Raw genomic sequence first — 26,966 nt, 5'->3', positions numbered from 1 at the left:
GGAGAGAAACAAGTGTCCTTTGAGAAGGGTGGCCCTCAAGACTGGAAAGAATGAAGAACAGCATGAAGTGCAGCAAGGTGTGCTTTCTACACTGTGGAAAGACCCTGGAGGGGCTTGGGCTTTAGAAAGCTGTGTCTCAGGAGTCTAGACACACAGGGCTCCTGCTTTAGCAAACACTTCTCTGCCCCACAGCAGGGGAATCCGTGGGAACGTGGGTAGCAATGCTACCTGGACAGTAAGTGTCTCAGCATCAGAGTGGACTCACGCCAGTGACTTTTCCTTTTTTTGCAGGAAACACATCAGGCTGATAGGGAAGAGAAGTCTCCTCCCTATCAGTGTGGAGCTGAAGGTCTCTGAAGAAGCCATGTCTACCTTTGAGATTCTATAGACAATTTGGTGTTGGTTGAATAGAACATCATGATTGCAGAGATATGGAATGTTGCAGGTTGAGAGCCAAAATTATCTTTGGCTCTCTTATGGCTTTTAAAGGCCATTTACTTTCAACTTCTGAATCTGACCTAACTAACATTCTCATGACCGTTAGGTAAAACTCTTGGAATGTATGGGTAAGCTTAGCAATCTTCTAGTCTCCACCAACCCTAAAGATAAGAATGCTGTAAGAACCTCTGAAACTTGGAGAAAAGATTCTCTCACTTTGCTATAGCTCACCTACCTGATGTCCCCACCAATGCACTGGTTAGCACTGATTTATGACTTTCTTTTATTTTGTGACTCTAAAGCTTTATGTGACCTCCTCTACACTTGAGCATGTTATTCAGAGTGACCTGAATCTGTGTCCATGGGCCACGATCACTCACATATGGCTCAGAGAAATGATTTCTTATTCCCTTTGGAGCAAGAGCTGTGTTTTGCATCAGTGCCAGTAATGGCTGAGATTGAATTGTTCTACAACCTCAGGAGGGAAGAGACTTATTGGGCAGGAAACGTTTCCTTTACCCTATTAAGTTTAGTACTTGGAGTCTGCAAATTAAACTGACAAAAATATTTGCAAGTTACCTCAGGGTGCTTACCACTGGCTGTGTTTTTATACTGACTGCATAGAAAGAGGAGGTAAAGTAAACCTATCCCATATATACCTCAGCCCAGGCCCTGTGCCTGACCTGTATTGTGAGTGGGGAGACATGGGTGAGAGGGAAAAAAAAAAAAAGAAAAAAATTGCAAGTGACATGACACATTTTTATTTAAATGCAGGAATTCACAGAAAAATATGACTCGGGAAGGGATTAGAATTTGGAGCTCATATTTCACATTGGAGGGAGGAGAGAGAGAGAGAGAGCACACTGGCCACTTACGGAAACAAACAACTTCTGAGAAAGGTAAGTGGGCCCTTACGAGAACAGATGGGAGATAATGTGAGTTGTGGCAATGTCTGTTTTGGAGATTTTTTTTTCATGTTCTGGGTGCCAACTTCTCTCTGGCAATAGTGAGGCAAGATAGATAGATAAGGTGACTGGGAAATTAAAAAGGATAGATGTACATAAAAAGTTTAGCCATATTCAGGAATTAAAGCAACTAGGAAATAAAGCTGAAAATGACTAAGAGCATCAACCATTCTTCCCATCAGCTTCCCTTTCTTTAGATACTAAGTGAACTGCAATCTTCCTAGATAAAGAATTTAGTCTAAGAATAGAAAGTAATTCTTTGGCTAGAAAGGAGTGCCCTAAATGTTACACCCATTGTCTCCATGTTTTGGGTAACAAGCCCACCAAAGGCTCCTCCTAGTCCCCATGTCTTCGGAAATAATAGACCTATCTTCATCCATTATCTCCATGCTTGGGAATTTAGCAAAAGTTAGGTGATATGACCACCTGTCTAGGTAAGGGTTCAAGGTGGAATCTCCAGCTCAGAAGGTATAAATACACCTAGAAAAAAGATTGCCATTTTGGACCTCTTTGCTTCTGCATCCTGCATGTCAGGAAGAAGGTCTTTCCCTTTCCATTTCTTGTCTCTCACCACTTTATGATGTGTTGCTAAATAAATTCTACTAGACTTCTAGTAGAGTTTTTTTTGAAACTCCTCCAAATGTTTTTCTTTGTGGATTTCAAGATACTGTGATCTGAATAAAAACTGGGAAACTGAGTCAAGTCTTTTTTCCCCTTCTCTCTTATGGGGATCCTCTTTATTCATTTCCTTTCTCTGGTGACAATGGGAAACAATCTGCCCTGGTTATTAAACTTACAGGGAGGGAATTTATGACCATTGGATTTCTTTGGAAGATTTTGCTTTCAGGAAGGTACGAAAAGTTTAGAAAAAAACCTTTCACAGTGCTCTATGGCTCTCTTCAGGCTTAAATTTAGATTTAATTTGAAGAAAGCAAAGAAATAGGATACTTTTCTCACAACCAGGTTCATGGGACAAAGTTCATATTGGTTAAAAAATGCAAATGCTCCTAAGATACAAAAATATATTCACTTATTATCAACAATAATTGGCTATTATTAATAAATAATCTAGTACATGTTTTTTGTTGATAGAATCACATTAAAACCTATTCTTTGGGAATGAGACAGATATGAGAAAAAAATATGAAAGGTTTGGAAGAGAGAGCAAGAGATGAAGGCTCACTAGTAGAGCTGGTTTAGAAGCATTGGGTCGTATTCATGGGACTCTGCTGTGTCACATTCTGCCCATTTTTCTCCACAAGTTTCTTCTTCAAAGCTACACTACCATTAGCATCTGGAGAAAAGTAATAACCAGTGCTTAGGCATTCCACTGTGTGCACCTGTCCTCTCTCTCAACCTTCAGAGGACAATGTGATTAGAACTCTTCTTTAAAATCGGCCTTCCAGGATTAATTGATAACTTAAGCTAAATTGCTACTTCTTTGCAGTTTCCTTTCTTTTTAATAAAAAAAATAGTATGACTTTGCTGCATCTTTATCAGTGTGTGGAATTCTAGATTTCTGACAATCTCTGAATGCTATCTCTTTGTTCCCCTTGTTAACCTCAACATCTCTGTATTTCCCTAAACTACTAGCAAAAAGAGAATTATTGAGCAACATATTATTTACTGAAACTCTGGTGGGGTTTTGGGGATAATGTTGTTCCTATCTATGTACTCCATAGCAAACTCTTTCAAAACATTGTTAAATATCTCTGTTCCCCAAAGTTCTCATTTTGGCTACTCAGAATGAGGTGTTCTTTTTACTTTTCCAAGTATGGTCCAGTTTCCTCTATTTTGCAGAGTAATTCAGTGCTTCTTCTAAATTTGAAATCTTTAGGTGCTCAAAAAGCAAAAAGATCTACACAGAGAATAGAACTGTCCTTAAAAGGAAGTTTAGCAACTATTTATTACCACTTGAAAATGGACTTAAATTTCCTCATTCTACCCTATTTTCATTTTGTTCTCACCATGGAGTTGATTAAACTGCATTTTCAAAAATATGTCGAACAAGCTCCCTTAGAAGAGTGCTAGACAATGTAATTTTCTCTGCCTGGTTAGATAGCAATGAGGCTGCTTGTCAGGGACATTGACTGTGAGTAAATTCAGGAATTCCAGGATGCTAGAACGTTCAGGAGTCAACTATCTCAGAGATTGCCTTTCTCTTCGGTGAATAGATATTTCTGATTTTCTTAGATTTTGAAACAGCCTGAATAGTAGTATAACCATATGTAACAGGGTCAAAGGAAAAAAGAAGCATGGCCAAGAAACACAAGAATGGAGAAAGACGTATGACCTGCAGGAAGTAAGGAGAGCATGGGAGTTATTTCCAAAGCAATGCCATCCCTGAACAAAGGAAGCATGGGTGTCATTTTGGGAAATCATATACATATTCCTATGTACAAAAGTAAAAAGCCTGTACTATTTATAAAAGAAAGCAATTTAGGGGCAGGCACATCCTGACTATGCTCAGCTTAAGGTCATACTTCAAGAAGGAAAGATTGCAGACACATTTTGGTACATGCTCAGTTCAAGGTCATGGAGCACAAGGTTAAGAGTTAAAATGGTGGACAGGAATGTCTCTGGGCATATTCAGTTTTCTCCAAAAAGTTTTAGCAAAAACAAGGAAATTTTGAATGTGCATTAATATAGGAGTTTGCCCCAAAATGTGTCTGTCAGTGACCAATAAAAAGTAAAGATAGTTCTGAAATAATTAGTCTGGCTAATATTTCTGTATAACAAATTAACACTAAAATTTAGTGGCTTAAAACAACCATGCTGGGTGCTGGTGGCTCATGCCTGAATCCTAGCTACTCAGGAGGTAGAGATCAGGAGGATCACAGTTTGAAGCCAGTCTGGGCAAATAGTTCACAAGACTCTATCTTGAAAAAACCCTTCACAAAAGGGCTGGTGGAGTGGCTCAAGGTGTAGGCCCCAGTAAAGCAAAAAACCAAAAACCAAAACAACAACAAAAAAAACCCAATCATTTTATTTCATTCATGATTTGTGAGTCAAGAATTTAGGAAGAGCTCAGCTAAATGGCCCCGATCTGAGAATCCTGAGTTCTCTGAAGTCAGATGTCACGAGGGGCTTCTGTTGTCTGAAGGCTAGACCAGACTAGTTGAGGGTGATCCATACCTGTAATCCTAGCTACTCTGGATGTGGAGATAGGACCATCACAGTTCAAAGCCAGCCTGGCAAAAAGTTAGTAAGATTCTATCTCAAAAACAAGATGGGCATGGGAGTGCATCTATAGTCCCAGATATTTGGAAGGTGAAGGTAGAAGAATGATAGTCTGAGGCCTGCTTGACCAAAAGTGCAAGACCCTATCTGAAAAATAAACTAAAAGCAAAAGGACTAGGGCATAGCTTAAGTCGTAGAGCCCTTGCATAGCAAGCACAAGACCCCTGTAGCACCACAAAAATAAATAAATAAATAAAAAGATGTTCTTCCAGGACTGGTGATTGGTATTCACTATTTTCTGGGAGTGATAGTGTGTTGTTGCATACGATATCTTTGTCTGGCCTTTCCATGTAGTTTGGCTTCCTAACAGCCTGGCATGGTGAGTTCAGAGTGTTTGGATTTCTTACATGGAACTCTGAGTTCAAAATTTCCTAGTGAAAAAGGAAAAATCACATTGCCTTTTATGACCCAATCTTATTTTTTTCTTTATTCATGTATTCACATGTACATACATTGTCTGGGCCATTTCTCCCACCTAGCATTGCTTCTGTGCACATGTGTATTACAACCCAAATTGGTTCACAGAGAGGAACCAGACCTCTTCACTGCTTCCCGGTCACCTTCCCAAAGTGACCTCTGTCATTTTAAGGTTACTGTCTTAGCTCCTCTGCACTGGGCACATCAAACACTTTCAAGTTTTGGGTTTCCTACCTTTCCCTATTCCTCCTGTATGTGTTCTCCCCTTAGCATGTGACCCAAGTCCAATTGTATTACTGCATTTGTTTTAGATCTAAAGTCCACATATGAGACAGAACATATGATTTTTTGGCTTTCTGAGTCTGGCTAACTTCACTTAAGATGATGTTCTCCAGTTCCATCTATTTGCTTGCAAATGATAAGATTCCATTCTTCTTCATGGCTAAGTAAAATTACATTGTGTATAACTACCACATTTTCTTAATTCATTCGTCAGTAGTGGGGCATCTTGGTTGTTTCCATAACTTGGCTATTGTGAATAGTGCTGCAATAAACATGGATGTGCAGTTGCCTCTGGAGTAACCTGTGCCGCATTCCTTTGGGTATATCCCTAGGAGTGGGATTGCTGGATCATATGGCAGATCTATGTTTAGTTTTTTAAGAAGCCCCCATATTGCTTTCCAGAGTGGTTGTACTACCTTGCATTCCCACCAGGAGTGTGTGAGGGTTCTTTCTCCCCACATCCTTGCCAACATTTGTTGTTGGTGGTGTTTTTTATGATAGCTATTCTAACAGGGGTAAGGTGGAATCTTAGTGTGGTTTTGATTTGCTTTACTTTATGGCTAGAGATGATGAACATTTTTTCATGTGTTTTTTGGCCATTTGAATTTCTTTTTTGAAAAAGTTCTATTAGTTCAGTTGCTTATTTCTTTATTGGTTCATTGATTTTTGGGGAATTTAGTTTTTTGAGTTCCCTGTATATTCTGGTTATCAGTCCTTTGTCTTATGTATAGCTAGCAAATATTTTCTCCCACTCTGTGGGTGGTCTCTTCAGTTTAGAGACCATTTCTTTTATTGTGCAGAAGCCTTTTAATTTCATGTAGTTCCATTTGTCCATCTTTTCTCTTGGTTGCTGAGCTGCTGGGGTTCTATTGAGGAAGTCCTTGCCTACATCTATTGCTTCCAGAGTATTCCTTGCTCTTTTCTGTACTAGCTTCAGAGTTTTGGGTCTGATATTAAGGTCCTTGATCCATTTTGAGTTGATACTAGTACAGGGTGATAAACATGGACCTAGTTTCAGTTTTCTGCAGGCAGATAACCACTTTTCCCAGCAACATTTGTTAAGATTGTCTTTTCTCCATCGTATGTTTTTAGTGCCCTTGTCAAGTGGTTTGTCTTTGCTTCTATTAATGTGCTGTATTACATGTATAGATTTGCATATATTGAACCACCTCTGCATTCCCGGATGAAGCTGCCTTGGTGGTGGTGAATGATCTGTCTGATATGTTGTTGGATTTAGTTTGCCATTATTTCACTGAGGATTTTTTTCATTGATGTTCATTAAAGAGACTGGCCTATAGTTCTCCTTTTTGGATATGTATTTGTCTGGTTTGGGGATGAGTGTAATACTGGCTTCATAAAATGTGTTAAGCAGCATTCCTTCCCTTTCTATTTTGGGAAAAGTTTAAGAAAGTGTTGGTATTATTTCTTCTTTAAAGGTCTGACAGAAGTCAGCAGAGAATCCATCATGTCCTGGACTTTTCTTTTTTGGGAGACTCTGTATTGCTGCTTCAATTTCATTTTGTGTTATAGATCTATTTAGGTGGTTAATATCCTCTTGGTCCAATTTTGAATGGTCATAAGTATCTACAAATTTGTCCACTTCTTCAAGATTTTTAAATTTATTGGAATATAGGTTGTCAAAGTAGTCTCTGATGATTCCCTGGATTTCTATGGTATTTATTGTTATCTCCCCTTTTGTATTTCTGATTTTACTAATTTGGGTTTTTTTCTGTCCTCATTTTAGTCATATTTGCCAGGGTTCTGTCATTCTTGTTTATTTTTTTCAAAGAACCAGCTTTTTGTTTCATTGATTCTTTGTATGGGTTTTTTTCTTTTTCTTTTTTGTCTCTATTTCATTAATTTTGGGCATTATTTTTATTATTTCTCTCCTTCTGCTTGTTTTGGGTTTTGCTTGTTCTTGTTTTTCTAGGAGTTTGAGATGTAGCATTAAGTCATTTATTTGAGATCTTTTTCCTTTTAATATATGCAGTCATGGCTATAAACTTTCCTCTTAGGACTGCCTTTGCTATGTCTCATAGGTTCTGGTAGGTCATGTTTTCATTTTCATAACTTCCAGGAACCTTTTAATTTCTTTTATTTCATTGATGACCCACTGATCATTGAGGAAAGTGTTGTTCAGCTTCCAATTGTTTGCATATTTTCTGCTGTTGTTTTTGTTGTTTAGTTCTAGTTTTAATGCATTGTGATCAGATAGAATGCATGGGATTATTTCTATTTTTTTATATTTGCTGAGGCTTGCTTTGTGACCTAAGATATGATCAATTTTGGAGAAAGTTCCATGGGATGCTGAGAAGAATGTATATTGTGCAGATGTTGGATGAAATATTCTGTAGAGATTGTCTAGATGCATTTGATGTATGGTGTGATTTAGTTCTAGGATTTCTTTATTGATTTTTTGTTTGGATGACCTATCTATTGGTGATAGGGGGTATTAAAGTCTCCCACTACCACTGTGTTGGATTCTATATATGCTTTTAAGTCCTTCAGAGTGTGTTTGATGAAATTGGGTGCATTGACTTTGAGTGAATATAGGTTGATAATTGTTATTTCCTTTTAGTGTATTTCCCCTTTTGTTAGTATGGAATGTCCTCCTTTATCTCATTTGATCAATGTAATTTTGAAGTCTATTTTGTCTGAGATAAGTGTTGCTACTCCTGCCTATTTTCAGGGGCCATTGGCTTGATAAATCTTCTCCCAGCCTTTCAGCCAAAGCCAGTGTTTGTTTCTGTCAATGAGATGGGTCTCCTGTAAACAACATATTGTTGGATCTTCCATTTTAATCCAGTTTGCCAAACAGTGTCTTTTGATGGGAGGGTTGAGTGTGTTAAGGTTTCTGTTGAGAAATCTGCTATGATTTTGATGGGTTTTTTAAAATTTTATCTTATTATTCATATGTGAATACAAGGCTTGGTTCATTTCTCCCTGCGCCCCCACCCCCTCCCTTACCACCCACTCTGCCCCCTCCCTCTCCCCCCCACCCCCTCAATACCCAGCAGATACTATTTTGTCCTTATTTCCAATTTTGTTGTAGAGAGAGTATAAGCAATAATAGGAAGGAACAAGGGTTTTTGCTGGTTGAGATAAGGATAGCTATACAGGGCATTGACTCACATTAATTTCCTGTGCGTGTGTGTTACCTTCTAGGTTAATTCTTTTTGATCTCACCTTTTCTCTAGTTCCTTTGATGGGTTTATCTTTATGTTTATTTTTTCTCTCTTACAGCCTTCAATATTCTTTCTCTATTCTCTGTGCTTGTTGTTTTAATGATAATATGTTGTAAGGAAGTTCTATTTTGGTGAAGTTTGTTTGGTGTCCTGGAGGTTTCCTATACCTGAATGGGCATAACATTCTCTAGATTTGGGAATTTTTCTGTTATTATTTTATTGAATGTATTATGAATCCCTTTTGCTTGGACCTCTTCTCCTTCTTCAATGCCCATGATTCTTGGGTTTGGTCTTTTGATGGAGTTGGTGAGTTCTTGCATATTCCTTTCACAGATCTTGAGTTGTTTGACTAACAGTTCTTCAGTTTTTCCTTTAATTTCCATTTTGTCTTCAAGTTCTGAGAGTCTGTCTTCTACTTGTTCTAGTTTGCTGGAGTGGCCTTCCACTGTGTTTTATGTTTCTGTTTCATTCTTTTTTCTGAGGTTTTCCATATCATAGGTCACTTCCTCTTTAATATTATCTATTTTCATCTTTAATTTGTCTATTTATAGTGTTCTCTGTTTCACTTTGGTGTTTATTTAGGGCTCTTATGAGTTCATTTATTTGTTTCTGTGTCTTCTCATATTCTCTATTTTTGGTGTCTTGAAATTTCCTGAGTGCCTCTTACATGTTTTGGTTAACCATGTCTAGTATCATCTCCATGAAATTCTCAGGGATTTAATGCAGGATTTCTTCTCTGAGGATGTTCTTGTGGACATTGTTGGGTTCTTTAGTGTCACTTATTTTTGTTTTGTTGGAGTCTGGAACTAGGTATCTGTTTTTTTTTCATTTCCCTCTGAATCTGTATTAAATTATTTTTGGGGTGAGAATGGTTTCCATCCCTTTTTCTTCTTCCCATTGCTACACTTGGTATTGTGCAACTATGTTCTTGATAGGCTAGTTGGTGGTTTCAGTCACTGTTTTCTTTCCCTTGATTTAATTTTTGTTTTGTGGCTCTCTTGGGTTTTTAACTAAGGTGGTGTGCTATTTCTGTCTGTGGTCTGGGTATAATTTAGTATTAACTAATTCAAAGGTTTAATAACCTACCAGTAGTTTATGTGTTATATATAAAATCCTTTTGTGGTAATATCTATAAGCAGTGGGAGGTGGGGGGGTTAATGTTTGTAATGCTAGCTATAGAAATTTGGGGAGTTGGATAGGGTGGTGCTAAAGGGGGAGATGGGAAGTGAGGTGGGTGAGTAGGGAAAGAAGTGTGGAGGCTGCTGTTTTTGTGGTCCTTGTGTTTGTTTGGGTATATTTCTGTTGTTGTATAAGAGGCTGTTTGCGTTAAGGATTGCAGGAGTTTGGGGTTGTGTAAAGTTGGTATAGTAGGTTGGTCAGTGGGTGATGAGTGTGAAGGAGGGAAAGATAGCCTGGTGACAGACTGGGGGAGAATGGGATTGAAAGGTGAGGGCTGGGGGAAGAGAGTGGGTGAGAAGGGGCAGAACGAGTTGTTGCAGAGGGGAGCAATGGCTTTTAGAACAGGAGAAGGAGGGAGAGTGAAGGGGGTGAGAGTAGGGATGAGAGGATGATGATGGCAAAGTTGATAGTGTAGAAAGAGAAAAAAAAAGATAATAGGAGTAAAAGTAAAAATAAAAACCTGTAATAACAAAACTAACAACAACAACAAAAACCCCAAAGAAATCAATGGGGAGAAATGAACAAACAAACAAACAAAAACCAACCAACCAACCAAACAAAAACCTCTGGGTTCAGGAACAACAGAATTTCAGTCTTAGTTTAAGTTCTGGAGTTACTCCTCCAGCATCCAGTCCTGGTGTTGGTATTTGAGCAGAAGCTCTGTCGTAGACTCACCAGGTGATTGGCTTGTGAGTAGTGTTTTGTTCTTCTGTCTTTCAGCTGCAGCTGCTTGGTCAGCTCCTCCCTCAGTGAGTTGTGGCTGTTTAAGTTTGCATGCTGTCCTCAGGTTCAGGAGATCAGCTCTTTAGTCCACTAGCTGTCCTGCTTTGGAGGTGGCTTTTTGCAGTGTTTGTTTACTGGGGGCTTGTTTCTTTGCCCTGCCCCCTTTCTCTGGGGCAGGGTCAGTGATCTGTCAGCCACCCCCCCACCCCACCCCACTGTCAGTGTGTTATGATGGTGTGCTGTTTGTTTTTCAATTTTAAGGGGCAGTTTGACTTTGGCTGTTGCTCACTGGCTCAAGAGATGAACTTTGTGGCCCACTACCTGCCCTGCTTCAGGGAGTGGCTTATCACTGGCCTGCTGTCGACCTTCCTGCCTTTCCAGCATTTGTTTACTGATAGTTCTGCTGAATTAGTTCCTTGCCCCTCCCCCTTTCTCCAGCACTTTTGGCAGTCCTGCCCCTTCCACTGTGTGCTAGATTACAGTTCACTATTTATTGTTCAGTTTTTTTTTGGGGGGTGGTGGTCAGTCTGCTCAGTGGCTGTGCTGGTTTATCCTGGGGGTGGCTGGGGGAATTCTGCATGATGCTTGGCACTCACCTGTTTGGTCTGCCAAATGTCTCACAGGCAGGTTTGGACCCAGTGGTGGTGGTGGCAGCAGTGGCGGGGGTGGCCCACCTGTTTTCTCAGTGTAACATGGTGTGGAGAGGTTTTCCACAGGCTAGGGGTTCAAGGTGCAGAAGTTTTGATTCTTGTTGGTGCTTTATTTCCACCAATTGTGTCTCTAGCATCTCAGCAAGGTTTTGGAGTCACCCAGCTCATGCTGACTGCTTCTGCACCCTAGTCACCATCTTGGATCTCCTCCTTACCCAGTCTTAGAAGTCACTCAGCATCACTTTTGTCATATTCTGCTAGTGGAGACAGTCAAATACTCAACCTACATTTAAACCAAGGGGATTAAATGCGGTACTTGATAGGGAAGGGACAAGGTCACATAGAAGATTACGAAATATTACTGCATCCATTTTGGAAAATGTAATCTCTTCAGTAATGTGGAAAGATTCAGTCATGCTCCTTGAGTAGCCATCATGTGAGCAAACAAAAATGCAGTGTGGCATGGGGTTATTAATGAATGTCCTTTCAGATGACTCCATTCTACAACCCTCTTCCATTATCACCATTTCCTACCCAGGTATTACTCACTGCACCACAAAAATTGCAGCTAAGAGATATAGCTTGAGTTTCTAGTAGAAATCATGCATAGAAGTATGAAAGTATACCATAGATTTCTTTCTATACTGAAATAGGGATAATTTCATTTTGACTGAAGTGGGTGATTGGATGTAAGTGTATCTGGGTATGGACTTTCTATTTCACTAGTTTGGCCTATTGAAGATGAAGCAATATCGACTCTTTAGACTATGGAAATCTACATTGTATGTGCTACCCTATCTATAACATCTTTCTACAGCCACCTATTAACAAACCCACAAAATGGCATATTTAGCTTAGGCTGAACTCACTGTATCAGGAGAATTATTTAGATTTAATTCTGCAAAGCTTTCTGCTGGATTTCCTTCATGCTACAAAGGGGAAGAGAATTTCCTATTAGGTTATCCACTGAAAAACCCCTCAGGCATCATGGATTATCAAGTAAACTCCATGGCTGCTAGTGTGTGTGTGTGTGTGTGTGTGTGTTTGAACATATAGTGCCTTTTCTTCCAATGAAGAAATTTTAGAATTTCTTCTATCGTATTCAGAATTTTAAATTACTTAATAATTTAATATTAAGTATATTAATATATATTAAATATATTTTAATATTAATATATCAATATAATTGATTAATATATTTAATATGTTTAAATATATTAATCAATTATATTGATATATTAAATATATTAATTAATTGATATATTAAATATATTAATATATGGCATTATTTAATATTTAATATGACAATGTTATTTTTTCCAAAATACACTGAGCAAATTGTTTATGTTTCTACATAACTGAAGAGTTCAACTTTATTTAATGGGATCTTTGGGCTCAGCATAGTGGAAAGAAAACAGGATACTGTATCTGGCAGAACTAGGTAGCAGTCTTGCAAAATAAACTCTTGGTAAAACTGTAATCCCTTTGTTGGCTTAACCATGATTAGATTTGAGACTTGGAAAAGTCCACAAAGAAATTTCACATAACATGGACATGCACATATTCAGAAGGGTACCAGCAAAAAGATGTTAGGCCCTTTCATCAACACTTCAAAATTGATTGGACATACCTTTAATTCTGAGCAATTAGATATTTTTGTCTTACACCTACTCCTATGAGCATCAGATGCATGTAGTTGGCATGGCGATAAAGGAAGAAGTAATAATGTATTTTCCAGTTCAACCTGTATTATTGGACATAAGATGGACTCTCATGACTTGTTATAGGTTTGAATTTGGCCTGACTCAACATCATGTTCAAGAAGCAAATAGCATTTATCAAAAGGCTATATATAGTCCTTTTATTTTCTGTGGCCTATGAAACAGGTTTATAATAAACTCTTAAGAGACTATTATAAATGCCAAAAAAAAAAAAAGAAACAATCGGCAATCCAAGACGGAATCATTATTGTTCTACTACTCCTACCCAGTATAGGAAGATGGACAGACTTTGATTAGTCCTGTAATTTTGACTCTAATTTGCAAAGTTTTATATTGTATTAAAAAAGAAGGTAGCAAATCTAACAATCAACAAGATGAAGAAGCTTTAATTATTTTTTAAAGTTTGAATAAATTTGGAAAGCAATTTGTACAAATTATGGAAAACTCAACTAAGATGCCACATCAGTTAGGATCCAGTCAGCAAAACCCAGTTTATGCTAGGTATTCCAATAGAAATAATTTAGTACAGGGCACTAGCTACCAACGGGCTGGTAGAGCTGAGAAGGCACATAAGGCTTCTTATAGATTAGCAATTTAGAGCTTAGTAACAGCAGGAAGCCATTATCATCCACAGTACTCAAGGGACAAGGGAAGGAGATGGTGTTTACCAGAGCTCAGGAGACAGAGCCACCTACATCTGTAAGATCTATAAACAGGCTGCTGGATGAGAACTGGGACCAGTAAAGAGGACCTGAGCCATTATCAGCAACCACGGAGATGACAAAGATAATACTGGAGCTACTGCCTGGAAGAGAGGAAAAAGGGGAGATACTCTTCAGCTTCTCTTTTCCTTGTATGCTCCAAGTCCCACTGGTGCTTCTGATGACTATAGTCACTTGGCCACAGAGTTTAGAAATACCATTCGTAAGCAAATGGAACACCAATCTGGGAATGGACTGATAAATGACTAGAGCATTAGATTAAACAAGAGGATTTCTTTTTCCTGTTTTATAAGAGATCCTGGAGTAGACACTTGTTGGTATTGATTGAGTGTCTCTGTTAGCTTACTGTTCTCATAAGAGATTCCTGAAATAATCAACTTAAAAAAAGAAGCGTTTATTTTGGCTTACATTTTTTATAGGTTCAGTCCACGGTCAGTTGGCCATAGCTTTGGGGCCTGTGGTGAGGCAGCACATTCTGGAGGGAGAGTATGGCCGAGGAAGCTGCTCACCTCATGGCAGCTAGGAAGCAAAAAGAGAGAGGAAGAGACTGGTATCCCACAATCTCCTTTTGAGGGCATGCCCCCACGTGGCCTAACTTCCTTCCACTAGGCTCCATCTCCTAAAGGTTCTATCACTGTTTCATGCGCTGGGAATCAAGCCTCTGAAGGAAATGAAGATCCAAACTATATCAACGTTTGATGTAATGCTGAAAGAACCTGAAATTCTCCTGGCCATTCCCTCAGACACCTGATGGCCAGAGCAGCTCCAGCACTTATGCCAATGTTCCATATAGAAGAAAGAGGGAAGGACCACATCAATTGTTCATACCACCATTTACCTGAAAAAACTGATTTCATTTTCAAGATATGTCTGGAAATGGATATTCATTTAATTCAATTTACGATTACCGAGAGCTGTGCTAGCAAGTTGATATAAATGCACAAACAAAAGTGGAAAAAGTCCCTTCCCTTTTGCTTACATTCTAGTAAAGAGAGACAGACAATAAAAAGTAAATATTGTCTGTTAGAAGGAGGTAAGCGCCATGTAAAAAACAAACAGAGCAAAGTGAAGGGGATTAGAGTCTACCGAAAAGACGATAGGGTCCTTTGACACTGATGCCTCATCTGACTCACCTACATGGGTCTATTTCTTCTAGAAAAAGTCAGGGTGGACTTTTTCATAGTTTGAGGCCATCTCACTTCCTCTGGATCAAAGCCATAAGATTCTGTTTGATTCAGTTGCTCTGTCATTCAAAGAAAAATAATTCTTTGTTCTTTAAAGCCAGAATCTGTGTACTTACTTTGTTCCAGACTGTCAAAGAGAGCATATTAAACTGCTAAATCATTTGAAAAAAATTTTAAGAATCTGCTTATATCAGCAATTTTAAAGATTGGTTAATTTCTATCAGCATATCCTTTACTAAACATTTCTGAAATAGTTTTAAACATAGATAACTTGTGTGAAATAGATATATAACTGAAGAATTTGCAACCACTGTCTTCACACTAACTTTATGCTTAAGCATGTCTTTAAATTAAAAAATTTGGTCTTCTTAGTATTTTATGTTTTTTTCCCCAAGAAGGTGGTGCTATGTAAAGACAATTGTCCTAACACAAGGACTAAGTGTTGCTGACTTTTTGTCTGAATATCTATCCATCTCAACTTTCAACTCAACTGGACCAGCCATCATCTTCCATCCTAACATTGTCCTGCTCAGTAGCTACCGCACATCCAGAGCTAGGTCCTCAGATCCACCCTACATGCTTTATCCTGAATAAGTAACCAGCATAATCTGTGAAATTTTAAGCAGAGTAGCCTAAGCTTGTGGGTATTAGTTCTTTTCTGAGATTAAGAGAAATCCTAACTAAAATCCAAAGCCACACATTACTACAATTTACTTTGTCCTCTGTTACAGAACACCTCATTTCTAAAATTCTCTCTCCCTTTCTTAGGACTTCTTATGAGGAATATTCTTTCTGTGACCCTAGTAAATCACAGAAACACATTGAAGTAATCTGGGACTCACGTTTAGAGGTAAAAATCTAGATAATTCAGTTCTGTTTACTTAATTTGATACTGGATAACTTTTTTTTTTAAATCAAGCTGTTCTTGGAGACTTCCATCAGCTGTATGCTAACAAAAGAAAGAGATGTTGCCATTTCCATAGATAATAGCGAAGGCAGCTGGGAAATTCATTGGCAAGCTTGTGAGTATTGCCTTTTATAGCATTTAATTGTGAAATATAGATGAGTTATTGCTACAAGACCGCAATATCCTCAAAGAGGTTTTTTTACAACTCAGATGGGATAGAAAAAAAGAAAAGACTTCTGGAGAAAGGAAAAAAGAGGACATAAATCAGCAAAGTGCCCACGTGTGGTACTATGGGGGAAATTCTGCTATAGCTTTAATCTTTCTTGGAATGTATGGACGTTTTTGTTGGAGCTTTGTATTCTTAACATACTACCACCACCTAGGACTAATATTTACTATGGGATCACAGCACTATCATTGCAACAATTCATTATGTGGAATTATAGGCAGAGTAGAGACATTACTCAAATACTTGAACAAAGGCTTATTGACAGATTTTTTTCAAGGTGCAGAGTGAATAGACACAGTTCTTACTTTTGATAAATTTAGAGTCTAGTCTAGGGCAGACATGACTCTTTTTTTCCATCCAAGCTTAGATGATCAGTGGATGTATTTCCACACATGCTTCTAGGAAACTGTCACGATAGTGTGAGATAATGCCACCACTGACAAGATAATGTTATTACTGACAAGGGCGAACAGTGATAGTGACTGACTTTCTAACCAGAATGGTATTCCCCCCCTTCCATATAATTTCCACAGCGCTCTGTAAGGCAAGTGGTGTTATTAGCCCCATTTTGCAAATGAGAAAACCAAGCTAAGAGAGGCTGTATAACTTGCTTACATTGACTGTGTGGTAAGCATTAAAGCTATGATTTGAACCTGGGCAGTCTGAATCAAGTTCTGTGCTATTAACACTATCTAATGCTATCTCTTATATTCTATAGCTAAGTCCTTCAGTTTTTAGAATTAAAACTTCGTTAAATTCCTCTTAAAATTTTCTCTTTTTAAAACATAAGAATCCCTTTAGTGTTTATTTTCCAAACTTGCAATTCTTTTATATATTCTTATAATTCATGCATTCTGGTATGAGTTTTGAGCCCTAGCCTAGGTATTGGGAAACATCAGTGAATAAGACAAATAAATTTCTACCTGTTGGACCTGATAGTCTAGGACTTTCTGAATCAAAGTCTGGTCTTCTCTATAGGCATCTGTGCTGGAGACTCTGAATTTAGGAGAAGGTCTTATATAGGGACATCATCCTCTGAGACTCAAGAGCCAGTGGAATCATCATCACTACTACTGAATCAGGGTGCCAGGTTCCATGTCCCACAACTTAAAAGAGAAGCTGGCTTAGTTATCATCACTGTGGCTTTAGGCTGATGGGAGTGGGAAGAATAGTGGATCAGGTTGGTCAAAGATGGAGCAAATGCTGTGTGTTTGAATTCCAAGACAAGGCCAAGGGGGAGTCATTAGAAAGATAGCACCGATAAATTCTTGAGTCTGAAGTAGGATAATTAGTCTACAACTAAGTTCATACACTCAAGGATCCAGGGTCACTGTGAGTCTCAATGAGACAAGTAGTAAATGCTCTAGGTAGGCTGGATGGCTAGGTGGCAGGACATCATATACAAGGGATGGAGTCAGGTGACAAATGGTTCTTAGGTAGACAATGAAGACTTCTAAGGGAAGTAGCATGGATTACATTTTTGGAGAACAGATAAAAGTCCTATTAACTTTTGTGGTTCAGACCCTGGGAGCAAGAACATTTTAAAAGTTCAATCAAAAGCATTGTATACATAGGGCATGGTGACCCACATCTTCAATTCCAGCACTTAGGAAGTTGAGGCAGGAGGATTGCAAGTTTGAGTCCAGCCTGGGATACTCAGCAACATTCTGTCTCAGAAAAAAAAGCATTGTATATGATATGCATCTAAAGTTCTATATCCCTGCATGCACATGTATAAAAACAAGAGGTATAAAAGACACCGATCTTAAATGACTGAAAGAATGAGGAGGGCTTGAGAACCAGAGTAAACAGCTTCTCCTGAGATGGGCTTACCTGTTTCCTGAAACCTAAGGAGATTGGATTAGCATCAGGTCAGAGGTCTGCTGGAGGGGAAAGACCTGCTGATATTCTGTGAATACAGAGACTAAGGCAGCAGTGTCAAGAGATAGTGCAGGCTTCTTGTGAGGAAGATGTCCAAGAGTGACAGCTGTTTCCTTTATTCAGCATGGTGGACCCGGCCCCTGAGACAGGCAAGCAAGTGATGGAACATCGGAGGGTACAGAATGCCATGGAGGCGTTTAAGTGATTTCTTGGCACCGTTCAAAGTTTAGGCCCACTTATCAGTTCACTTCTCTTTTTATTAACTTTTCTTCAATAATTTAATCCTGGAATACCAAGGTAAAAACAGAATCATTGAGATGATTGATTAGATATTTAGTTAGTGTTTATAATAAGTCACACTCCTCACCACCACTTTGCTATCCAAGGACAAGGTTGGTACCAAAGTATGAGCAGCACCTTATTGAAGGAGATTTAGAGATTATCAGGGTCCAGGGGAGGGAAGTAAAGTTATCATAGCATGGATTACTTTCTATTGTGAGGTGCATTAGAGTGGCACCTAATTCCACAGAGATGAAAATTCCTTTTAGCAGATATAGTACTTTTAAATTAATGAGGACAGTGATAATTAGCCATGCTGTGCAGTGCTTATGGCACTGATCTGAGGTAAAGGGAACTTTAGGTGGTGCCCTGGACTCTACACCTAAGTAGCTGGATTCACTAAGGGTACAGCCAGTGCTCAGTAGGCTCAGGACAACCAGGCATGGGACAGGGAAAGGGACAGGGGTCAGAGAAAGAACTAAGGGTATCTGTCAATGCAGCAGAGTATCAGTCAATAGATGTGAGGGGGATCAGGCTGCTAGAACTATGCTCTTCAGTGTCGGGGTGAACCTTGGTTAATGGGCTTTGGAAATGAATTCTGCTAAGCAATTGAGTAGGATAGATGAGCTATGAGCCTACTGTAGCCCTGCCTAATAGAAGCAGCCACAGTCTGTACCCACAAAAAAATTTAAAAAATGAGGTCACCACCTGCAACTATGGGGAACAGAGTCAGATAATCATGGTTGAGTCTGAAGAATGCTAATAATTACTAGGTACCTTTGAACCTAACAAATGCAGTTACTCTTTAAAATTGTTCCCTTTTGTACTATATGTTCATGTCTGCTGCTAAGTTCTGCTTATTTAAGAAAGCTATACTGAGCATCTACCACAAGTCAGACACCCAGCTAGGTTCTATCATTGTGTTCTGTCATATATCTCTATGTTTCCTTCATTTTGTAAATGAGAGAATGTGTCTTAAAGAAGTCTGGTAGCCTGTTTAAGCTCACGGAGCTGTAAGTGGGGTAGCCTCTGTGGTTTCAGCCATGTTATGCTCAGATCCTTAAGCTTGTCCTACTTTCTTTCATTTCTGTGCCATTGAACTTCCTCCAACATCATTGCCCACGCACACCCACAGACCTCTTCTCTGGTTCACTTCCACTTGTCCCTTGCATCAGGATTTAGCTCTCACTTCCTCTAGAAGTCTTTCCTGTCACACCCTCCCTCCCCCATTTCGGGTTAGCTATCCACCTAGCTGCTTCCATTTCCCTAGCTCAGTATTTATCATATTTTACTGAGACTTCATGCTAACTGGACTCTATCTCTCACTAGGCTGAAAGGCTAGGAGATGTGTCTGGTTCGTAACTGCATCTTTGTAAGGGCTCCATAAAAGTTTTTAGAATTGAGGTTCAGAATTGAGGGCTAAAGTCAGGGATAGGCTACAGTGGGTAGGACCAGGTCCCAGATGCCTGGGTAGTATTTACTTAAATTTCTGTTCTTGTGACTGTTTCTTTTGGAGCAGAGAAAATCTTTGCATGGGGGTTAAATAGGTCTTACTTTGGAGGTCCACAGAGGCTGGGATTCAGCAAGGCCTGATTCCAGAAAAAAGAGATGGAAACACTCATTGATATAAATTTGGCACCAAAGTGGAAAGATGAAAACTCAGAAGACACCCTCCCCTACCTGCCATGGGGTAGAGCTTGATCCCTGCTCTCTGTATGTGCAAGATTGGATGTAATAGGCTAGAAAGGGAGAAAGCATGGACAAAGAAAAATTGTAATAGAACAGCCCTCTCTGACCTCTAGATTCAGGCCTCAACCCTCAGCTTCTTTTATACCTTGTTATTTTACTCATTATGGTCTCTTCTGTCCTTGCATATCTGATCCTCCCCCCAAACCCAACTCCCAGTATTACATTTCAATCCAGCTCTTCCGCCCGATGCTCCCTGCCCAATTCATCCTTGGCTTTGCAGTATCAGTCCTTGCCCCTAAGGGTTTGTTGTAAGCATCACTGTTCCTCAGGCTGACCCACTTCCTAACACTGATCTCCAGGGACTTTGCTTCTTTCCCTTGAAGCAGCTGTTGACCTGGCCTTAAGCTCCTTGTATTCCATTGTGTATGCCTCAGACTAGTTCTTCAGCTGGGGCATCGCCAGCCTCCAGCTTGGATTTTTATGTAACATTTCAGCATGCCTCTTATTTTAACTAATATATGTCTTATAGCATCAAGAAATTGATTATGTGGTAACATGAGGTTGTTCTCCACTGCTGTGAGATCTAGGAACAGAGTAAGAAATCTGTTCTTCACTGTCTGCTTACCTGTCAACTATTTACTGGGAACCTACTAAATGTCATCAGCTTGGTCCACCTAAAAATTACTTAGAATAAGAAGTAGTAAGTGGTGTCATATGCCTATAATTCTAGCTACTTAGGATGCTGAGGATGGAGGATAGTTATGAGTTCAAGGCCAGCCTAAGTAGCTGAGCAAGACCCTGTCTCAAAATAAAAATAGAAAAAAAGTAAAAAGAAGCCAGAGCAATATTTAAAAATTAGTGATCCATTACCATGCCAATTTTTCCAATACCTTTTCTTAGATCCCAATTTTTGAATGCATAATAGGTATTGCTCAAACCAGAGTATGAAAGCCTCAAGCCAAATCAAGTCACATGATTGTTCTGCTCATTACCAAATGAGGGCTTTATCTGTGCTCCTCACATCCTTGGGGGCTACACACTTTCATTCGTCCAATGGTCAATTTCACTTTCTAACAGCTTCAGCACAAGTAGGAGCCTGCAGTCTATGTAAGAATCAGCTCACCAGCGGGTGAAGCAATGGAAGACTTACTTGGGTTCTTCTTTTAAAGTTCAATGAACTCTTGTGAGGGAGATATAGAGGGAATGGAATTTTACTCGTATCTCATAAAAACAAATATTTTGAAAGTTATTAAGTTCCAGGAATAGATCTGGGATTACTGGGCAGCTATTACATTTAACATCTTATGGTAATGAGGGTGACAGGTTGGATGTAAATGACCCCCATGAGTGAGCCCCAGAATCTCCCCTGGAGCTATACTCATTCTCCCCAGAAAGCCTGAGACACATATCTTCCAATCCCAGAAAGCATTCATTATGCTTCACCTACCAAACATTTGTCAAGTGCCCAAGTCCCTCAGGGGCTCTGCTCAGCTACTTCTACCCTCTAGGACTAACAGGTGTTGAGCCTAGAGTCCTCCCCTAGTGTGTAGATACTGCACAGTCTTCTAGAGAAAATGCAGGCTTAACTCAAAGACTGAATTAAATTATGGCATTTCTGGTATGCTCTAGACCATGGAGTGATCTTTGACAACAGGAGAATTTTGGACAAGGGGAAGTTTATCAGGTCATGTTAGCAGCCTCCAGCTCCTTTAGGCCCTGACCTAAAGGAGCTCCAGGCCCATCTTTGCTTCAGTGGATCTCTGTCTTTTGTCCTGGGCTGACATTACTCATCAAGGACAGTGGCTGCCAGAAGAAGGTATTCTTAGGGGTGAGGTGGATGTAAAAGGTTTATGGCCTCCTACAGTGTGCTGGGCAGAAACCCAGGGGAGGACTTTGTGTCCCCTTTCCCAACCCAGGATGATTCAGATCCTCTATTTGATGACCCTCACAAGGCTTAGGGCTCTGGGGTCCAGAACAGCACAGGCTGCTAACTTGGCCACATGTCATAGAGCTGTTTCTCTACCCAAATTGGACAGGAATCACTGAGATGGATGATGTCAGTGGAACTGGAGGGAAGACTTGCTAAAATCTGTGCTTCATTGGCTGAGACAACTTTTCCCAGAACCCTCAGGAACTGATGGTGGGAATGTGTCAATTAGGGTAGTCATTCTGGAGAGAAAGTTGGCAATACATGGTGAACTTCAGTGTGCCTACACCATATGACCCAGCCATCCCTTTCTAGAGTATACACCCAGAGAAACCCAGGCACAGGTCCATAAAGGAATGTGTATGAGGATATTCGCTGTGGCAGTAGATGTGGGAATAGCAGTGATGGTGACAATGGCGATACTAATGTTGGATGACACTTGCTAGATTCTCATTTATGTTAAGAACTTTACATGCTCTCAGTATTTCATGAAGTAGACTATTTTACTATCACTGTTTTAGAAATAAAACTAAGGATTGAGGGAGTTGAGTAAATGGGCCAAGTTCACACAGCTTTTAAAGGGGCTATGCTGGTTCCTGAGGATGCACTCCCAACCATTATGCTTCATGGTCTGCCTGTGTCACTGTCACAGGCATAGGGTACATCAAGCACACGAACAAGACTTAAAAGCATAGGACTGTGGGAAAAAGAAGCAAGAAAAAGAGAATTAAGTCATGAGTTCCATAGTCCTTATGTAGTTCCATAGTCCATTATGTATATATATGTGATATGATATACACATGTATATATACATATATACATTTTAAATATATTCATATGGATTTAAGATATACAGGGTTATAATACAACATCATAAAAATTTAAATGTATTACTTACTATATGCACACACCCAAGTACATATTAGTGACCCGGGGGAGGTAGCAAATAGGAACCAGGATAGAGACATATATAAAATAAGAAGGTGATTTGTGCCATGAGTTAAAGATGTGCTTAATTCTCTCTTTTCCTGAAGTTCATACTCCCCACATAATTCCCTTCATAAAATTAGATCCAAAACTCCATCCCACGTTTTGAGGCACACTCATTCTCGTTCTCTTCCCCGGGGCTCCATTTGGGGAGCACAGAGCCCCACAATATGTTTGCAATCTACCTGGCGTTGAACTCTGCCTTATGTTGTAAGTTTATTTACTCCCATTTCACAGATGAGAAGAGAAGCAGTTCAGAGAGGAAACAACCTGCAAATTATCAGTAGATCAGAGATTCAGACCTGTGGTTTACAGCATACCACGGTAATGGTCCCAGCAACTTCTTGTTTCATCTGAAGCCACCTTTTTCCCAGAAACAGAGGCATTGCCCTAGTAGTGTTTGACGAAGATTGGCTGATAAGATTTCTGAGGGTTATATGGGAATAGGGTATTACTGCAAACTTTGGAGAACATTATTTATTTACATGTCTTGTATCTTTGGTGGCCGCTGACCCTAACACTTGATATTGTTTACAGCTTGCCCACATTTTTATGACCTGCTTATCTATAAATGAGCATCTCTCAGTTTGTTCCTGCCTGCACATCTAGAAATATGAATGCCAGCACTTCTAAATGACTTAGATGTGGACATAGCTCACATGACTGCATATCAATGTTTCTTGTGCAAATGAAGAATTTGTAGTTAGTGCTGTGATTAGACAGACTTTAAGAAATGATTCAATAGGACATTATTTGGCCAAAGCACAGTAACTATAAAATGTAGTTACCTCTAAAGCAGATACCTTAAAGCAACTGAGGCCAATAGGAAAAGGGGAACAGGTACTAGAGAAAAGGTTAGATCAAAAAGAATTAACCTAGAAGGTAACACCCACGCACAGGAAATCAATGTGAGTCAATGCCCTGTATAGCTATCAGCAAAAACCCTTGTTCCTTCCTATTATTGCTTATACTTTCTCTACAACAAAATTAGAAATAAGGGCAAAATAGTTTCTGCTGGGTATTGAGGGGGGGGAGAGGGAGGGGGCGGAGTGGGTGGTAAGGGAGGGGTGGGGGCAGGGGGGGAGAAATGAACAAAGCCTTGTATGCACATATGAATAATAAAAGAAAAATGAAAAAAAAAATTAAAAAAAAAGGAAAAAAAAATGTAGTTACCTCAGTTGTCCTCTATTAAGAGTCCTGTTGTCACAAGAACTCTGTTTCAAGGCTTTACTCTTATAGCACTTACTTTTAAGTTGCCTAACATACATCTGACACTGTATTGGTAAAAGATATAGCTCTGGTTGGGGGACAAGTTGGCTGTGAAACTAATGGGACAATGTTGAATGGTGTGGCCTAAGTGGTGCTGGCAGTTTAGAGCCAGGCCTTCCATGGATCATGTAAAGAACTGTATCAGGGTTCTAAAGAATTTAGTGGAGGAGGTCTGGAGAGGCAAAGCCAGATGGTAAGAAAGCAGAGTAGCAGCCAAGGTATGAAATCAGGAATGAGGAAGAGGGTAGAGGTAGGTTAGGGAAGGGAGGACAGTGAAGAATGAGCCTGAGAAGGCAGTGCCTGGCAGGGAGAGGAGGGACAGGGTTTGGAGGTAAGGGAGGCTGGGTGGAGATGAAGGGTCCTCTTGCCAGACTAGGTCTTGGGCTGTAAGACTTCCAGGGGTGTGTTTAAAAGCAGGTTCTTCCTCATACTTACGGTGGGTCTGAAAGCCTCTGTGGTCATGGGATAATGGGAGAGCCTCATTTGGATGTGCACTCTCAGCTCTGACTTTCTGCCACTAGAGGCAAGTGGGGTGGTGGGAGTGAGGGGGAGGCATTTTCATGGAAGCTGCTAGTAGGGCAGACTGACTCAGGCAGTTCATGAAAGAATCCCCTAATGCTCAGAGCACTTCTGTCCTGAGCTTTTGCACAGGCCATTCCTCACTGCATTGTCTTCCTCTTCTCCTTTCCAACTCTCTAGACCTGTGATGTCCACATGTGCACTGGAAATGTGGCTGGTCCAAATAGAGACTGTCAAGTAGAAAATATCCATGAAATTTTGAAGACTCAGTACTAAAAAAAAGTGAACTATCTCATCAATGATTTCATTTTTATGTTAATTACACATAAAATGATAATATTTTGGATATCAGGTTAAATAAAATATATGATAATAGTAAAACTAGTTTTACCACATTCTTATTTTTTCTTAAGTGTGTGACTACTAAAAATTTCAAAATAATGTAAATGGCTCACATTACATCTACTGGACAGTCCTGCCTTACATTTCACATTCATGCTTCAAGAGGTTGCCTATGTACACACCAAGTTCCCAAGCTCTGGAGCTAGGTGGCCAAGAGTTCAAATCCTGGCTTCAAATCTTGCCTCTTCACACCATGTGACCCACACATAGGCACCTGATCTCTCTCTCTCTTGCTCTCTCTCTTTCATATGATTTTTTTATAACAAATTTTATTAGAATACATTCATTATATGGGGGGGATTCATAGTGACAATTCCAACTAGACTTACATTGTACATTATTTGCATTGCCCCCATCATCTCTCCCCCTCAGCCCCTCCCCACTCCACTTAAAGCAATTGCAAAAGGTTTCTTAGTTCTGTTTCATATAAGTATATGAAGTTTGGCAACCATATACCCTCACTTTAATCTCCTTCACTCACCCTCCCTCTTCCCACTAGCACCTCCCCTCACACACTGTATCTATTTTACAGTCTTGTTTTTCATTATTAATATTTAAGTTGATTTCAAAGAGGTTTCTCAATGTGTGCCCACTGTGGGCACACTTTACTTTGGTCCATTTCACATGGGTTGCCCTTCCATCACTCTCCCTTACCCCTTTACTTCCCACCCTCCCATTTTTCAACAGCTTTCAATACACATCCTTATGTCCTCTGCCTTCAAATATCATGTTATGCGATATTACTGATGCTCTTTCATTTTCCTTTCCTTTCCTTCTTTTTCTAAGTTCCATAGAGTAGTTCCACTGTTACAAACAGTTTTACATCTGAGTTTGTATATGATCATGCTTGTTTTTGTGTATATGTTTACCTTTGGATCGATCTTCCATGTATGAGAGAAAACATACAGCTTTTGTGTTTCTGATCCTGGCTTACTTCACTTAACATGAAGTTCTCCAATTGCATCCATTTATCTTCAAACCACATGTCATTATTGTTTATGGCTGAGAAAAATATGGAATGCTTCACAAATTTGTGTGTTATCCTTGTGCAGGGGTCATGCTAATCTTCTCTGTATCGTTCCAATTTTAGTAAATGTGCTGCCAAAGTGATCTCTCTCTCTCTCTCTCTCTCTCTCTTCCTTTCTCAGTGGTACTAGGGATTGAACCCAAGGACTCTTGCTTGCTAGGCAAATGTTCTACCACTTAAGCCATACTCCCAGCCCTTTTACCAGTATTTTGTATCTGAGACAGGTTTTTGCTAACTAACTCTAAGGTAGCCTTAAACTCACGATCCTCCTGCCTCTGCTTTCCAAGTAGCTGGGATAACAGGTATGTACCACCGCACCCCAACTTGGTTCCTAATCTCTTTATGCCCCAATTTTCTCCTAACAACAGTACCTGCCTCAGGGGAAGAGCTAACCCAGATGTAGTCTCTGCTGGCTCTTTCAGGTCTACCCCTGCACCTGTTGCTTCAGCCCTCTGTCTGGCAGTGACTTCCTTTGGCAGTGGGTGATGGGCTCATGGTGTGTAAGTTGTTTCATTAGTTTGCTGAGTCTCCCATGAGGTTGCATCTTTATACTTCTTCATTGTCTCTCTGATCTTTCTGCTCATATCAGACATTGTAGATAGGATGAGGGGTCTCGCTCCAGAAAGGCTGCAGAATTCCCAGTCACCTGGCAAAGTTAGGCTCACACAAATGCCAGATTCCAGAAGTCACAGTGATGCAGTTCTCTTTGGGTGGGTGAGGGGAGGGGAAATTTGACTTAGTTTAGAAATAACTTCATTTTTTATTAATGCATAGGACATGTAGAAAATCACAAAATTCATAAGCATGCCAATCAATGAGTTTTTAAAAAGTGAAATTGATCTAACCTTCATAATATTAGAAAATAGAATGAAAAGCATTCTAGATGCCTTGCCTTGTGTCCCTCTCAGTGAAAAGAATGACTTAGAGTCCTCTCCCTCCCCAGAAGATAACCACTATCTCAATTTGATCACCATAGTTTACTTTCGCCACGACTTTGTACCAGGCTTCTTTCACTCAGCATTATATTTATGAAACCCATCCTCATTGCTATGTTGGTAGCAGTTTGCTCATTTTCATTGCTGAAGAGCATTCCATTTTTATAAATTTATCACAACTGGATAATTCATTCCATTGTCAATGAATA

General features: G+C 39.7%; 2 non-coding genes across 2 annotated transcripts; one reads left to right on the top strand and one right to left on the bottom strand.

Moving 5' to 3' along the window:
* Window positions 1-1,014: 1,014 nt before the first annotated feature.
* On the top strand, window positions 1,015-1,146 carry LOC141423737 (small nucleolar RNA SNORA51). Its single transcript, XR_012448556.1, has one exon. It is a non-coding gene; the product is annotated as a small nucleolar RNA SNORA51 (small nucleolar RNA).
* Window positions 1,147-25,802: 24,656 nt separating this feature from the next.
* On the bottom strand, window positions 25,803-25,909 carry LOC141423561 (U6 spliceosomal RNA). The gene has a single exon (XR_012448406.1). It is a non-coding gene; the product is annotated as a U6 spliceosomal RNA (small nuclear RNA).
* Between the last annotated feature and the right edge of the window lie 1,057 nt (window positions 25,910-26,966).

Source organism: Castor canadensis, chromosome 5, assembly GCF_047511655.1.
Source record: "Castor canadensis chromosome 5, mCasCan1.hap1v2, whole genome shotgun sequence".
In the NCBI taxonomy this organism is placed as follows: domain Eukaryota; kingdom Metazoa; phylum Chordata; class Mammalia; order Rodentia; family Castoridae; genus Castor; species Castor canadensis.
The sequence above is the reverse complement of the archived record's forward strand: the minus strand, read 5'-3'. Positions and strand labels throughout refer to the sequence as shown.